Source organism: Marmota flaviventris, chromosome 14 (genome assembly GCF_047511675.1).
Source record: "Marmota flaviventris isolate mMarFla1 chromosome 14, mMarFla1.hap1, whole genome shotgun sequence".
Taxonomy (NCBI): Eukaryota; Metazoa; Chordata; class Mammalia; order Rodentia; family Sciuridae; genus Marmota; species Marmota flaviventris.
In genome coordinates, this window is record NC_092511.1 from 80,064,233 (window position 1) to 80,078,551 (window position 14,319).

Here is a 14,319-nt window from a genome sequence, read left to right on the forward strand (position 1 = left end):
TGCTTTCTTGTGGGGATAGTGTAGAGCAGACAGAACAAGCAGAGTGGACCTGCTGGAAAGTAGTTCTCATTCCTAGGAAGTGAAAGAGGGGTTGTAAAATCTGAAAAAGGGGTTAGGGAGGGTTTTAAGTGGGGGCAGAGTCTCTGGAGCTAGAGGAGTTGGTCATGAGTCATAGATCTCTGTCTTGGGCATCAGGGGCTGGTAGTCTTACAGAAGTAGTTGATTGACTGACTGGTTGGTGAATTTTTGTATCTGATCTTGTAGGAACTTCTGTAGGCAATTTAACAGACATGGTCCTATTAGGAGAAACATAAAGGGGACTAATATGGGTCCTGCAAGGGGAAGGAGCCAAGGCCATACTTGACTGAACATTCCCCATGGACCTGTTTGCTTAGTTGCTGTCTCCTCTTTCCTAGCTGTTCTTGTCCTTTATTACTCCCAGGAATGACTGTGTTTTAGTTTAACTGGTTTTGGTAGCTGTTTAAGATCAAGTTGGTCAAAATTGACTCTGTTTCTATCTATTGTTAAGAGGCAGCAGAGTTCCCATTGGGGTCGCTAGTCGGGGAACTTGAGAGCACTTTCTTAGTTCTGCTAGTGCCATTTGCACTAGGATGGGTCCAGGTCTTGCTTGACCATGTGGCTTCCCTTGGAAGCATCAGGAATGTCTCCTGTCTCCAATGACCCTCCTATTCACAGCAAGTGCACTTATTGGCTTTTCATTCTCCAGTGGTCTCATTAATCTTCCTTATCAGCAGGTTATGTGGCCCAGAGTTGCAAAGCGCTTTAGAGAAGTTCCCTGTTCCCTAGCTTAAGTCTGACTCAGAGGGTAAGAGCCAAATATTGGTTTTCTTGGCCATTTTAATTTAAGTTTTGATCATAAACATCCAGCAAAGTCAGTTTCACCTTAAATTAAGAGTACTGGGCTTTAGCTGAAGTCTGGCCTACTTTGGAGTCATTCTGACATATAGTAAGATGGGAGGCACAGCCTTATCTCAGGTAAGGCGGGGCTCTTTATAAATCTTAGGTAAAGTGTTCTGTTATTGAAGTTGATCTTTCTTTTAAATATCATTTTAAAAGTTTACATATATTGTTGATTAATGTCACATGAATATTAGCTAACACAATATGATGTTACATTTAAATTTTACCCCAGTTTATAGAACTTTATATTAATCTTATTGATAACAGGTCCAGTTATAGAACATTAAATGATGTAAATAAATATCCAGTATGTTATTTTTATAAGCCTAAAATTACCATGCAACCTTATGGAGAATATCAGCTTGATATATTTTTTTAAAACTTCCATCTTAATGACTTATATACCTGGAAAATAGGAACACATTTAATATACGAAGAAAAGTAATAGTACCATAATTGCATAGGTGTTGTTTATATTAATCAAGTTTAGCTCTTAAAGAAATAACATATTACAATATTGCAAAATAACAGTTGTTGTTTAACCATAGTTGTATAATCCTTAATTCCTTCAAGATTACTTGCTCAAAAAACTTACATATATAATCAATTTACATAGACCTTCTTTATCACTTACTTAAACCTCTTATTTACTTAATCATATAGACTCTCTTATCCAGAAACACATTTTCCTTCTATTAAATCCATATCCAGAACCTTCTAATTTATCTTTCCCATCTGTCAATTCTTTTTTTTATTCACACTTTGAAACAATCCTTGTAAATTTCTGAATTTAGGCAAGTTATTCCATTTTCATAAGAGATATTTTGTTATTTGCAGTACACAATTAATCACATCTGTTGACCATTTCATGAAAACATGAACAATGTTTAAGTATATAGAAGTATACTGCTGTAGGTACGGACAAGGCAAGGCACCTAAGATAGCACTGAAGGTAGGGAAACAGTCTTATTTGGTTGCAGCCAGATTCAGAGCGCACAGCTTCTGCTGTAATCAATTAATCCCCTGAACCCTAAGTTTAGGTAGTTTCAGAATTTTGCACCCAGCATGTAAGGGGAGGGGCTCAGAAGTTCACAGTCTGTGGAAGTTCAGAAAAAGCAGTTTTTTCCCCTCTGTTCTGGCCAAGTTAACCCTTCAAGGACACCTGGAAAGGGGATAGCTTTTCCCTTTCTTTCCTCCCCTGATAGCTGTTAACATGGAGCCCAGTTGGTAACACCCATATTTTAGAAATGTAGTCATCACTGTGAAGCCCAGCTCAAGGCCACAGGCCTTGTTTACATATTTTGTGAAAAACTAGTAAGGGGGTGTCCAGCACCTGGAGTGCTGATTTTTCCAGCCAGTGACCAAGTAAAACAGGGCAACATGAAAAGAGGAAGTTTATCTACATTAAACTTTTTTGTAGGGACAATTTTGCTGAAAGTCCTAAAATCAGCCATGGTGAAGATTCTAGAGAAGGTCAGTTAAGACTTCTCTGTGGGCCTGGGTAGGAAGGGGGAAGATGGAAAGATGGGGCTGAGAGCAGCTCCAGTGGATTTGAGAATTAAGGAGATGTAAAAGAATAATGGGAAAGGGGTTTGGGATTTTCCCTAGCAATGAAAACTTGAGCAGTAGAACAAGTAGAGCAGAGAGGAAGACAGGAGTGAGTATCCCAAAAAGCCTGTAAGGGACAATTGTTAGTAACCTGTTTTCAGTGATGACAAAGCAACTTTAAAGGCCATTTCCACCAGATCTCAGTGGATAGGTGTATGAGGGCTCTCCTCAGCTAGTTTGAGCTTTGGGTTAGCTAGTAAGAGGACCTGGTGGGACCCAGTTTAGGTGCTGACAGTAGAAGAGAGGAGTGAGTGGGTGGAGGATACCTTCAGTAACTGATACCTCATGCAAAGGGGCAACAGTCTGAGGAAGGGTGGTGGTGTAGGTTTTTGATCAACTAATTGGAGGGGAGAAAGCAGGTTACTGAGGTGGGAGTGACAGCAGAGAGTCTGGGGCAGAAGGCTGAGGGTGAGGTCCTATTCAAGCCAGGCAATAGGGTGGAGGTTCATTAGTAGGGTCAAAAGTAGTGGATGAGTCCAGAGGAGGAGAAAGTAGGGGGTCAGTGGTTGTGGGGGTTGGTTTGCAAGCTAGAAAAAATTTAGAGGTCTGCAAGAGGTGCAGAAAGCAGGATTGGATCAGAGCAAGAAGAAAGTGGTCTCTACCCATTTTTTCGAATGGTCACAGTAGTTGTAGATATCCCTCAGAATGGAGGGATCCAGGGACCCAAAAGGGGGCCATCTGCTTTGGTTGTCTAAGGAATAAGTGGGCCAGGCCTGAGTGCTATATTTGATCAATTTTGGGGGTTTGATGTCTGGTGTCAAGGAGAGAGTTTTGAGGTTATCCAAGAGGCATTGTAGGGGAGAGTCAACTGGCAGAGAGGATACATTACCCATGTCGCAAACATAATATAAGGAGGAGGGAAGAGGATGCAAACGTAGTATAGGGGAGAGGGAAGGAGATGCAAAGATAGTATAAGAGAAAAGGAGGAAACTGATTTATTGGCAAAAGGGGCGTTCCCGCTAGAGCCAAAAATCAGGAGTGCCTTAGTGGCAGGTTTGAGCTGCAGAGATTGGTCATCACAAAATCCTGACAGTCAAAGCTCTCATCCTGGATGGAGCCATAGCCATGGGAGACCTTGGCCAAGGCTTTTAGGGACCCCTCCTAGATAGGCTGGAGACTCCCAGGGCTGGAAAGAGGGGAAAGAGAGAGACGGGAAGAGAGAGGAAGGGGAGGATAAGTGTCTCTTTAGCGGCCAAGTCTTGAAGGTCAGGACTAGGACTTTATGAGAGCCACCAAAACCATGAAGGTCTGGGTGGGGTGTGATGTTTGGTTCTCTGTTATGTGTCCCTGGAGGTTACACAGTTCTTCGAGGGAGACCTACAAAGCCTATGCTGGTAAATTATCAGCTGGGAAGGGGAAGGGGAATAATTTTGAACCCAAGAGTCTAATCTGCCACTGTGGCCTTGAAGGCTGTGATGGAGTGCTTTCCTCCCCGCAGGTGGGCAGAGATGTTTGCCAGACAATCAAGGGTCAAATCCTCCTGACACCACCATTGGGTTTAGGACTTCAGGCAGGGCAAACTCACCAATTGAAGGCCAGTGGTGGATGGAGTTCTGGCGATCGAGAAAATGGGTTCAGGCCATCTGGTGAGTGGGACTTCCAAAGGAAGAGGGACCCAAAAGTGGGTTTTAACCCTCTCCCAGGTTTTGGCACCAATGAAAGGAAAGTGACCACAACACTTGGAATGACCAAGAGATCTTTATTGAGGCAGTGCAACAGAGGAGAAAAGAGAGAGAGAGAGAGAGAGAGAGAGAGAGAGAGAGAGAGAGAGAGAGAGAGAGAGAGAGCAAAAGAGAGATAGACAGAGCAAGAGAGAGATAGACAGAGCAAGAGAGAGAGCAAGAGAGAGAGGGGGAGAGCAAGAGAGAGGGGCCCAGCAGGAGGGAGTTTTTATAGCCCAAATCTAATGGGGTCTCTGGGTCTGCAAGCTGCCTTGTTGACACAGAAGGGGGTTAAGTGTTCGGCCTTGAGCAGGGGGGTGAAGTGTTCAGCCTTGAGAGGGGGCTTGGGCATTTGGGCTTGAAGCAAACAGGTGATAAACAACCAGACAGAGGATTTGAGAGGCCAGGTCATCCTGCAGCTAACTTTGTTTGGCATGCCTTGCAGACAACTTACTCAGCCTGTCCTGCACCTAACACTAGTGGCAATCACCCCAGGATCAGTGTCCACTGGACATGATTTCCAGGGATGCATGGCCCCTCTCTGCCTTCACTGCTGTTCACTGGCCCCCTCTAGTGGCCACATACAGAGGAACACCTTGAGGAGTTTCCTGTCCACAGTCATTGCTAGAGCAACAGGTGCTTTCTTGTACATTGTGAAGCATGCTTTCTTGTTGTGCTCATTTCTTTCCTTAGATAATTAGTCCTAAGTGGATTTCAGACACTTTTCTGAACCATGGTTCCATCAGAAAATGAAACATAGTTTCCAGCTACATGTTAGCAGTACAGGAATTGGGTTTCCTCCACCATATCTGGATCCCAAAGCCACACAATATTCTGCTGCTGAACACTCTTGAGAAAGAATGGAGGGACAGAGACTCATGGTGCTTGGGGTCCAGCTGTGCAGTTTCTCTGTGGTTCAAGGACAACTTGGTTGACCAGCTCTAGTCACCATCAGTGCTTTGTAATAAATAAAATGTTCCAAAATATCCTATTTTTAATTAGAAGGGATGGAGAATGCAGGGGAGTTGGAGATTTGGAAATTAATCAGATAACATAGACCCAAACAAAACACTCTGCTCCATACTCTTGAGATTTAGTTAGAATTATTTAATAATAATGATAATAATAATAACAATAACAACAACAACAACCAACACAGAGGACATTCATCCTTAATGACTGTGAAGCTTCTGTGGACTCTACTTAACCCATAGCAGCAAGTGTGTCCCTAGGAATGTCCACTTATCCTGAAGATTGTTCCTATTTGTTTGATTTCACCACTTTATCCACAATGAAGGTGGTCTCATTGTGAACAATCTATGTCTTGCCTTCCTGAACTTGCTTTCCAAAAATGTTCTTGGCTTTCAGGGTGAGTGCACCTGTTTCCAGGTAGGATGGAGCCTGGCACTGGCCACATCTGGAGTGTGTTGAAGCACCTGGTGCTTTTTCCAAGAGTCTCTGGAGAGACAGGTGGTCCAGTTCATATTAGAGAAACTAGAGTCTCCAGAGCTTTGTGTCAGCAGACAGTGACCATTTTCCCTCCCTTGGGCCTCTGCAGAGTCCTTGGGACACATCAGGAGCACAGAGGTGATGGACACACAGAGAAAAGTGCCCTGAAGCCCTCAGTTCAAATCTCAGCTTCCATTAAAATGCCTCACAGGAACAGGGTGGGCCTACAGGGATGGTTATGGGAGGGGGGGGGGTCTCTGTATCTCTCTAATTCAGGTGTGTCCTGTATTTTATGAGGGTTCAACATGATGATGACAGGAAGACGAGAATGCTTTCTTTCAAACTGCACTGAATTCAGTGTCTGAAGCCTAGGAAGGGTGTATCTATGCTCCCCATAGTACAGCATGGATCCCTAATAAGCCTCCACAGTCCTTGACCTGGTCCCCACATGGGGTGGATGAGGGACCACCAGTGGTTATTCTGCCTGGTGGCTGGCTACTCAGAAGCATCAGGAGCCCTGTGAGCCCTGGCTGATGGCACCTGCAGAAACCTCACTGGAAACGCTGGGAGAGTGGCTGATGGGTCCTTGTCTTGGGCCATGTGGGTGACTAGGAGCCCCCTGATGAGCAGAGACCAGCTGATTTGTATCCACTTGGAATGTCATTATTTCCAATCAGGGACTTTTTGAAAGGTCCAGACACAAAATGTCCAAAAACAATTTTGTCTCCAGACTTTTAGTCATGTTTACTCTTGGGTGTGACATTCTGTCAAAAGAAGTCTTCAGTGTCACTGAAGTGTCCCCTGCTCTTTGCAAAGTCACAGTGAAGGGTGGCCCATGGATTTCCTCAGTGCTATCTCCAGTCTCCCAGGGAATCTCTGACTCAGGTCCTAGAGGGACATAGTCCAGTATAAGCATTTGACAAAGGTCAAGGCAGACACACCCCAAATCCAGAAATAACTCAGAAACAGACAAAGTGCCTAGAGGAGCAGATGCTCTGTCTCACCTCGGGCCAAGGGCAGTGGAGTGGCTGACCATGGACTGAGCCACTAAAACCATGAGCACCAAGTATATGTTCCTCCTCTGAATCTGTTCTTCTCAGGTCTTTTGGTCACAGTGTGAAAACTTCTCTACCACCCTAGGCCACCAGCTGACAACCCCACTCATCAGTGTCATTCCTGAAGGATATCTGCCATTAACACTGCCCAGTCCTTTTTTCCTGGAGGGTTGCTCAGGAGGGACCAAGGAGACTGAATCCTGTGCAGCCCCAGCACCTGTGCTAAGACCTGTATCTACTGGGGGTACAGAGGAGCCCCTGGGAGGAGTGAGCACTGAGGGCACCTCCACTCTTACCCTGGGGTCCCAGAGAGTCAAGGGCCTCATGGGTAGAGGTTCTCACCTTCTGTGGCATATGACACTGATGACGGAAGAGGACCATAGCACCTCCATGTCCAGAATCTGTGCCTTCTCTTGCCAAATGTCCAGGGCTTTGAAAGACTCACCAGAAATCAATGGTGAATGTCTAAGGTGAGGAGTGTGATAATTAGAAAATTATATGTCCCTTAGCAACTCGCAGGGGCTCTCAGGTCCAAGCCAGCACTCAGCAGTTGGGTGGAGTCACCCAGGGACCCTGGGGAGTAGCAGGGAAGGTCCCAGAGGTGCTTCAGCTCCAGGTGCCACCAGATACTAACCTTTTCCCTCAGCCTCTACAGCTGCTGAGCAAGGGAGGGACCGACTCCTGGCCTCTGAAGATGCTGCTGAGACCCCCACTTTCTCTGTAGGGGTCCTAGGACTCCAGGTTTACCTGTAACTAGTGTGTTCTCTGCCCAGGTGAGAGTGGCTTATATTTTTCTTTCTTAATCAAAAACAGGTTTATTGGATTATTTTTGTATGAAGAACAGACCCACTTGGAGGTGGGCCAGGAGGATGGTGACTTGGGGCTCTGCAGGTTAGGGTGTGCCAGGAGCTTGGTCCCGGGCTGAGCTCTGGAGTCTGCTGTGGCCGGGGAGGTTCAGCACATCACAGCTGTGACTCATCCCAGCCACTAACACAGGAAATGAGGACATGGAAACAGGAGAGGGAAGGGTAGGTGTCCAAGGTCACCTGCACAGGAACCTTCTGCAGAGGTCAAGTTGAAGAAGAAAAAAAAAATTTTTTGCAGCCCCTAGAAACAGATCCAAAAGTCACTTGTGAAGGGGAAAGAAGAGAATGATAAGTAAGGAATATCATGCACATTTATGCCTTTTTAGCATTTTTAATGTTGGCTCTTCTAGATGTGGTCAAATAACTAGTGATTTTTATTTGAATTATTTTGAAAAGGTTATCAATTACTGTAGGACTGGTTGATTTTGCACACTGCAGAAGTAAAAAGAAAGTATATATATATTTTTTTTTCCAATGAACAATATTCTGAGATATTGGAGCCCCTACTGTTCCCTGGGGCACCTTGTGGTCTTTGCTTTTGCTGTCCTTTATTGGTCATGGGTATCCTACCTCCCAATTCAGATGCATCTCCAGATGCCCCTGTGCCATTCCTGATCCACAGAGGGGAATCGCCACACCCTCCACACCCCACTCACCACAGCAGACCCATTTGAAGTTCATCAGGGTTGAAATGATTCTGCCCACTTTCACTCATGCAGCCACTGTTTCCTTCATGGCTTGGTCCCCACAACCAAAAGGACATCAAAGCCTAGATCACACACTGGCTCAAGTGCACTTGACATCATGTGAGGGCTGTAACTTGTTCCAGCAAACTCAGCCATGAACCTGAAAACCCTCAAACATCAGAGAATGTCTGAATTTTATATTGAAAAAAAAATGGTAAATTCCATTAAACTTCAGGTATAATTATTTCACAGTTGAAAAAATATCTATTGGGAAATGGAAAAGAAAGTTACAAGAGCAACCAGGATTTTTTGAAGTGATACAAAGATAGCTTGTGTGTAAAATATCAATTAAGTTTTAATGTACCCCAAATAGAGGAGGGAGAAACCCCAGGAGGGTGGTGCTTCATTCAAGGGTCAATCTTGGGAAGGCAGTTGGGACTGAGGAGCAGCTTCAGGACCAGGTGACTAATTACAACTCTCTTTCCTTGAGTTTTAACATGAAGGGAGTGGGAAAGCACTCTACATGGACCTAGAGTATGTGGAATAGAACTTGAAAATATTATGCTTCCAATCCAGTGCACAGAGCTCACACACATGCACACCTGGTGTCCTATAGAAGCTCCCCCTCACTCAGCTTATTCTCACATTTGAATTCAATACTGTAGGCACAATTCCACGCTATAAGTGTGATGTTCTCCTGTATGAAATTGTTTTATGAAGATAACTGGTGAGTGTGTCTATCAGAGGCCACAGTGTAGAAATATCAATTTATATATTTTTTGCAATGTTTGAGATAAAATCTGTAAAATGCTGAAAAATAAATGACTAAAAGGTGATATAACTTTACAAACTAATTTGTGAAAATTATTAACAAATGTCATCAACTGAGATCCAAATTTGTATTTTCAATTTTGGGGTTTTATGCCAAATATCATTTTAAAAAAGTGAAAGAGGAGATAGAAAACACTTTATTCTAAGATGCAGATGTTACCTCTGGGAATCAGCAGATTCAGAGCAAAGTTATAATTAATTTATAGAGACTGGATGTCCATACCAAGTTTCTCTCTTACCCTACACCTCATCATAAGCTCACTCTGAGAACCATGAGGATTGTCTTCATCAGTTAATGCCAAGGGGTAGGGGGCATGGATACACTTTGATTTGACTGCATTAGCATCCTAAGATGGCACAGGTAAGGTAGCCAGAATGATGGGTGGCTCTGATATATTTTGTCAAGATAGCCTATATTTAAGAAGACTGTGTGGTCAAGCTCTGTGTGGATAGATGTGTGTCCTTGTCAAAGATCTGTGCATGAATTCCTGGAAAGCATGTTGGTTCAGGGCATGGAGGGAGAAGACAGAAATCAAAATCCAAGTGATCCTGAGAATATATACACTTGTCAAAAGCAGATGAAAGCTGACCTCAAACAAAGATAGAATAGAATCTGGAACAATCAGAAGAAACAAAAATAGGGAGAATATTTTAATTCCTGTCCCTGCAAACCCAGGGCTCAGCAGAGGCTGCAGCTTTGCTTTGGCAGGCTAGTGCTGGAAGGAGGAAAGGGAAAGGGTGCAGTGAGGACTTCTTAGTTTTCTGCTCCATGACGTACTCTCCTCAGATTATGCACCATGTGTGGTATTTGGTTCCAGACAATGAGTCACTGTTTTAAATAAAAAAAAAGTTTCTTCTAGAATCAAAAAAGTTATATTGATGTCATTGCATGTGCACTTCTATAGACTGTGCTTTGGTTTCAATGTCAGGTGACCCCCTACACCTACTGTGTTAATGCAGGAATATTCAGAGGTGAAATGATAAGACTAGGATAGCTGAGATTATTCAGTCCTTCCTGGCCTGAGTGGACTAACTGTGTGGTGACTGAGGGCAGGGGGTGTGGCTGGAGCAGGTGGTCACTAGGGGTGAGCCCTGGAATGTGCATCCTCACTGAGGCTGCTTCACCTCTCTCCTACACTTCCTGGCCACTAAGGGTGAAGCAGCTCTCCTCCCCCACACCCTTCTGCTCTGATGTTCTGCCCACCTGGCTCAGATCAATGGGGTCAGATGACTATGGACTGACTTTCTAAACCAATGTATTTAAATAAACTTTTTCTCCTCTAAGTTAGATGACTGTTGGAACTTTGTCCCACTGATATGAAACTGACCACAAGTGATTAAGAGGATTTTTCTTGAATTTAGGCATCTGAGGGGACTAAGGACTCCCAAGGAGAATGTGCTTCCTGGGCCTAGCAGGATAAGAGACCTTTCTTTAGGGCGAGCTGTGGCCTTCTGTAGACCAGAAGTCAAAGCACTGGCACCAAATTGGAGCTTGTTAGAAATTAAGAATTTTAGACCTGTGAGGGGACCTGATACCAATAATGTCCAGGTAAAAACGAAAACATCCTTCATTATATGAAAACCTGGATAAACTCATATGAATGAGAAATTGCAGTCAGTTCACATTAACACTGAGTTGAAATGTATCTAAGGATTATCTGAACGGAATTTTAAAGCAGTCACCATAAAAGTGCATCAACGAGCACCTGCAAATGTGTTTGAAAGAAATGAAAAATAATCAGAAAGCATGAAAAAGAGTATTTAAACTGTACAAAGGCCAAGAATGAAAGTTTCAGAACTGAAAAATGCACCCACTACAATGAAAGCAGAGGTGATCTGAGCAGATGAATGGAGAAGACAGAGGAAGGAGGCAGCAGGAGGGACAGTCAAGGTCACACCCAGCACAGGGACTAGGAATGAACCCGGAGGTGCCTCTCAGATCCCCTCACAGCCACACTTCCAGCTTCTGAAGACAGAGATAGAATCCTTAGCTTAATGGGAGAAGCAACTAGAATCACCAGAGAATTTCTCCCCAGAAAACAAGGAGGACAAGGGAAAGGACACACTTTCAAGTGCTGAAGGACAATTCTGTTGACCTAGAACTCTAGATCCAGGGGAATGTACTTCAGAAATGAAGGTAAAATCAAGAGCCCCTCAGATGTAGAAAAACAAAGAAAATAATACATAGCTAATCCCAAAGTGGGGGCAAAGTGCTATATAAAGAAATAATGTGTGAGAGGAACATGGACCTTGGAACACAGGGATGGAGAAGAACCATAAAGGGAGGACATATGACAAGCACTTGACAGCTGGATCTGACCACTGCACATTGTGGACATCTGTCGAAACATCACTGTGACATCCCAGGTCACCAGGGAAATGCAAATAAAAACACATGAGAAAATATCTCCCTGAGGGAATGGCCAAGACACACTATGGACACACATCACTGTCCACTTGTCTAATTCCAAAGAATGCAAGATGAGACCCTAATGTGACTGTAAACATGGGAAGAGGCTGATGAATTGTAAGAAATGCAACAGTGTCTGAGAGATGCTGATGATGGAGGGGTTGTGGGAGCAGAGGGTACACGGGAGAATTCTGCACTTCACCCCAGTTTTTCGGGGACTTACACTATACTAAAATAAATTCTTAAAGTATTCCCATGTGGAATACATGGAGAGGCCTAGCTTTGCTGCACAACCCCTGATACTGCCTAATTCAGTCTCTTCAGGTCTTAAATTATTTTCTTTATCATACAGTGAGCTCATTGCCTGCTGGGCTGATCTGAAGGGTCAAGGTGCAGAGGGGTCCCCAGGATCCTCTGACTGACCCTCCTTGTAGTGCTCAGGGCCTGGCTGCCTCTGAGCAGTGCCCTCAGCAGGTGGAGGCAGCAGGAGGAGCAGCTGGGACAGCCCAGCCTCACACTTCTGCTCCCTGGGAGGTTTTTGTCATGGCCTGTATCACTGTGGGTTGGAGACTATTATACTGTTGACAGTAATAAGTGCCAACATCTTCAGGCTCCAGGCTGTTGATGGTGAGAGAATAATCTGTCCCAGATCCACTGCCACTGAACCTTGAGGGGACTCCAGGTTGCAGATTGGTTGCACCATAGATGAGGAGCTTAGGAGCTTGGCCTGGTTTCTGCTGATACCAGTGCAATCCATTGCTAATACCCTGACTGGCCCTGCAGTAGATTTTGATCTGTCTCCACGAGACACAGGCAAGGAGGATGGAGACTGGGTCATCATGATGTCACATCTGACACCTAACATTGGAAACATAAAAAGAAATATCCTTGTAAGTAGTGATGTTACAAGAGGAGTTTCCTGAGAAGCCAGGCAGCACTGACCACACTTTGATTAGTAAATCCCCAGTAATGTCCCTCCTTACCTTGGAGGCAGAGCAGCAGGAGCCCCAGGAGCTGAGCAGGGGCCCTCATGGCCATGCTGTGTCCTGTCTGGGACTGACTCCTGCACAGGATGTGAGCAACCTCTTAAGAAGTCCTCAGGGCAGTGGGCTGTGCTGTGGGCACATGTAAATCAGCAGGGCTGGGGAGGCTGGGCACAGCTGTAGGGTGGGCTCCTCCTAGTCAATCAACATAGGCTTAGTGTGTCCACGTGTCCCACGTCAGACCAGGGCAGCTCAGGCTTTCTTGGGGGAACATGGTTCCTGGGACCGCAGAACACAGTCAGCCCCCTGAGCTGTAAGAGGTGATCTGTAGTATTTCCTGGTTTAGGACAGCCTGTTCTTGTGTTTTAAGTGTTAAGGCGAGATTGCAATAAATCACCATGTCCATCTTAGAGCAGGAGATGTAAATGTGCATGATATTACTTACTTATCATTCTCTTCTTTCCCCTTCACAAGTGACTTTTGGATCTGTTTCTAGGGGCTGCAAAAAATTTGTTTTCTTCTTCATTTCTGAAGTACATTCCCCTGGATCTAGAGTTCTAGGTCAACAGAATTGTCCTTCAGCACTTGAAAGTGAGAGCAGGAGATGTAAATGTTATTCACCAGTTGGTGGTCCGGATCTACCAGTTGGGGGTCCAAGGGGGAGGCTGCAAGTCTACACCCTTTGACCCCTTCCTGGGGTTTGAGTACACCCTTTGTAGTCCAAAACCATATTAATATATAAGTGGCTGTTGCTATGATTCAAAACCATGAACAAACGTCATGAGATCAAAAATTATAAGAAGAAAAGTGAATGGACCAAAACCTCCTAGTTTAGTACAAGTTAAAAAAAATGTTAGTAACATCTAGACAATTAATCTCTGACAGGGTACTTTATTCAAGAAAAATTGGAACAAAGGAAAGAACATTTTTACATTGTATGAGAATTGCCATTTTGTGTTGCCACACATTCTATGCCAGCCACTGTTGAGGGGCACAAAGGCAGGACTTTCCTTGGGAGAAGCACTTCTTATAGGATGTGGAGTATCAGGGCAAAATGGAGTCTGTTTGGTCATTGTTGTGTAGCCTGGCCCATGACATAAACACAATTCTGTGTTATTGACCCTTGGGGGATGAGGAGGCATTAAAGAAACAAAGTGGTAGTTTATGCTTTAGAAGTAAATACAGAAATAGACAGAAAAAGAGAAAGATGTATAAATTTACTGAAGTGTTTGGGGTTTTATGTCATTGGCACAACATGGGTAAGAGGGAGAGAAGGAGGTACCCACCCATGGACCCAGCCCTCCTTCCCTCAGTGTTCCCAAAACACACTCATACCCATCATGGTGCCCATCTTCTCCAGACCAGCAGGTCTAAGGCCAGCCAGGCTCTTCCTTTTAACTGTCTATTAGGAGAAGAATAATTTTATGAACAATAAAAGTACTGAAGCAGTTGAAGTTTGGATAATGTAGGGCAGGGTCAGCATCTTAATAAAAACAGCAAAGATCCAGATTCTTTATATAATTCTACTTTACTAGTATTACCACAGGAGTTTTTCAGTATTGCTCTTAATGCCTCATGGATTCCAGAAGGATGCAGTATCTCTAAATAACATGTATTTTTTCAGGTCCTCTTGTAGGAATAAAAAAAATCAAAGTTAGTTACACTTTTTCTTCTTAGACTTCTCAAAAAATTATCCTGTAATTGTCCATAATCATTTTTTTTTCTTTTCTTCTTCCTTTCATTTCCCTCTTTGGAACTGATAACTGAACCCAAGGCATTTTACATGCTACACATTATCTCTAACTCTGAGTCAGAGCCCCAGGCCATCCTCCCTCACTTGCATATCATT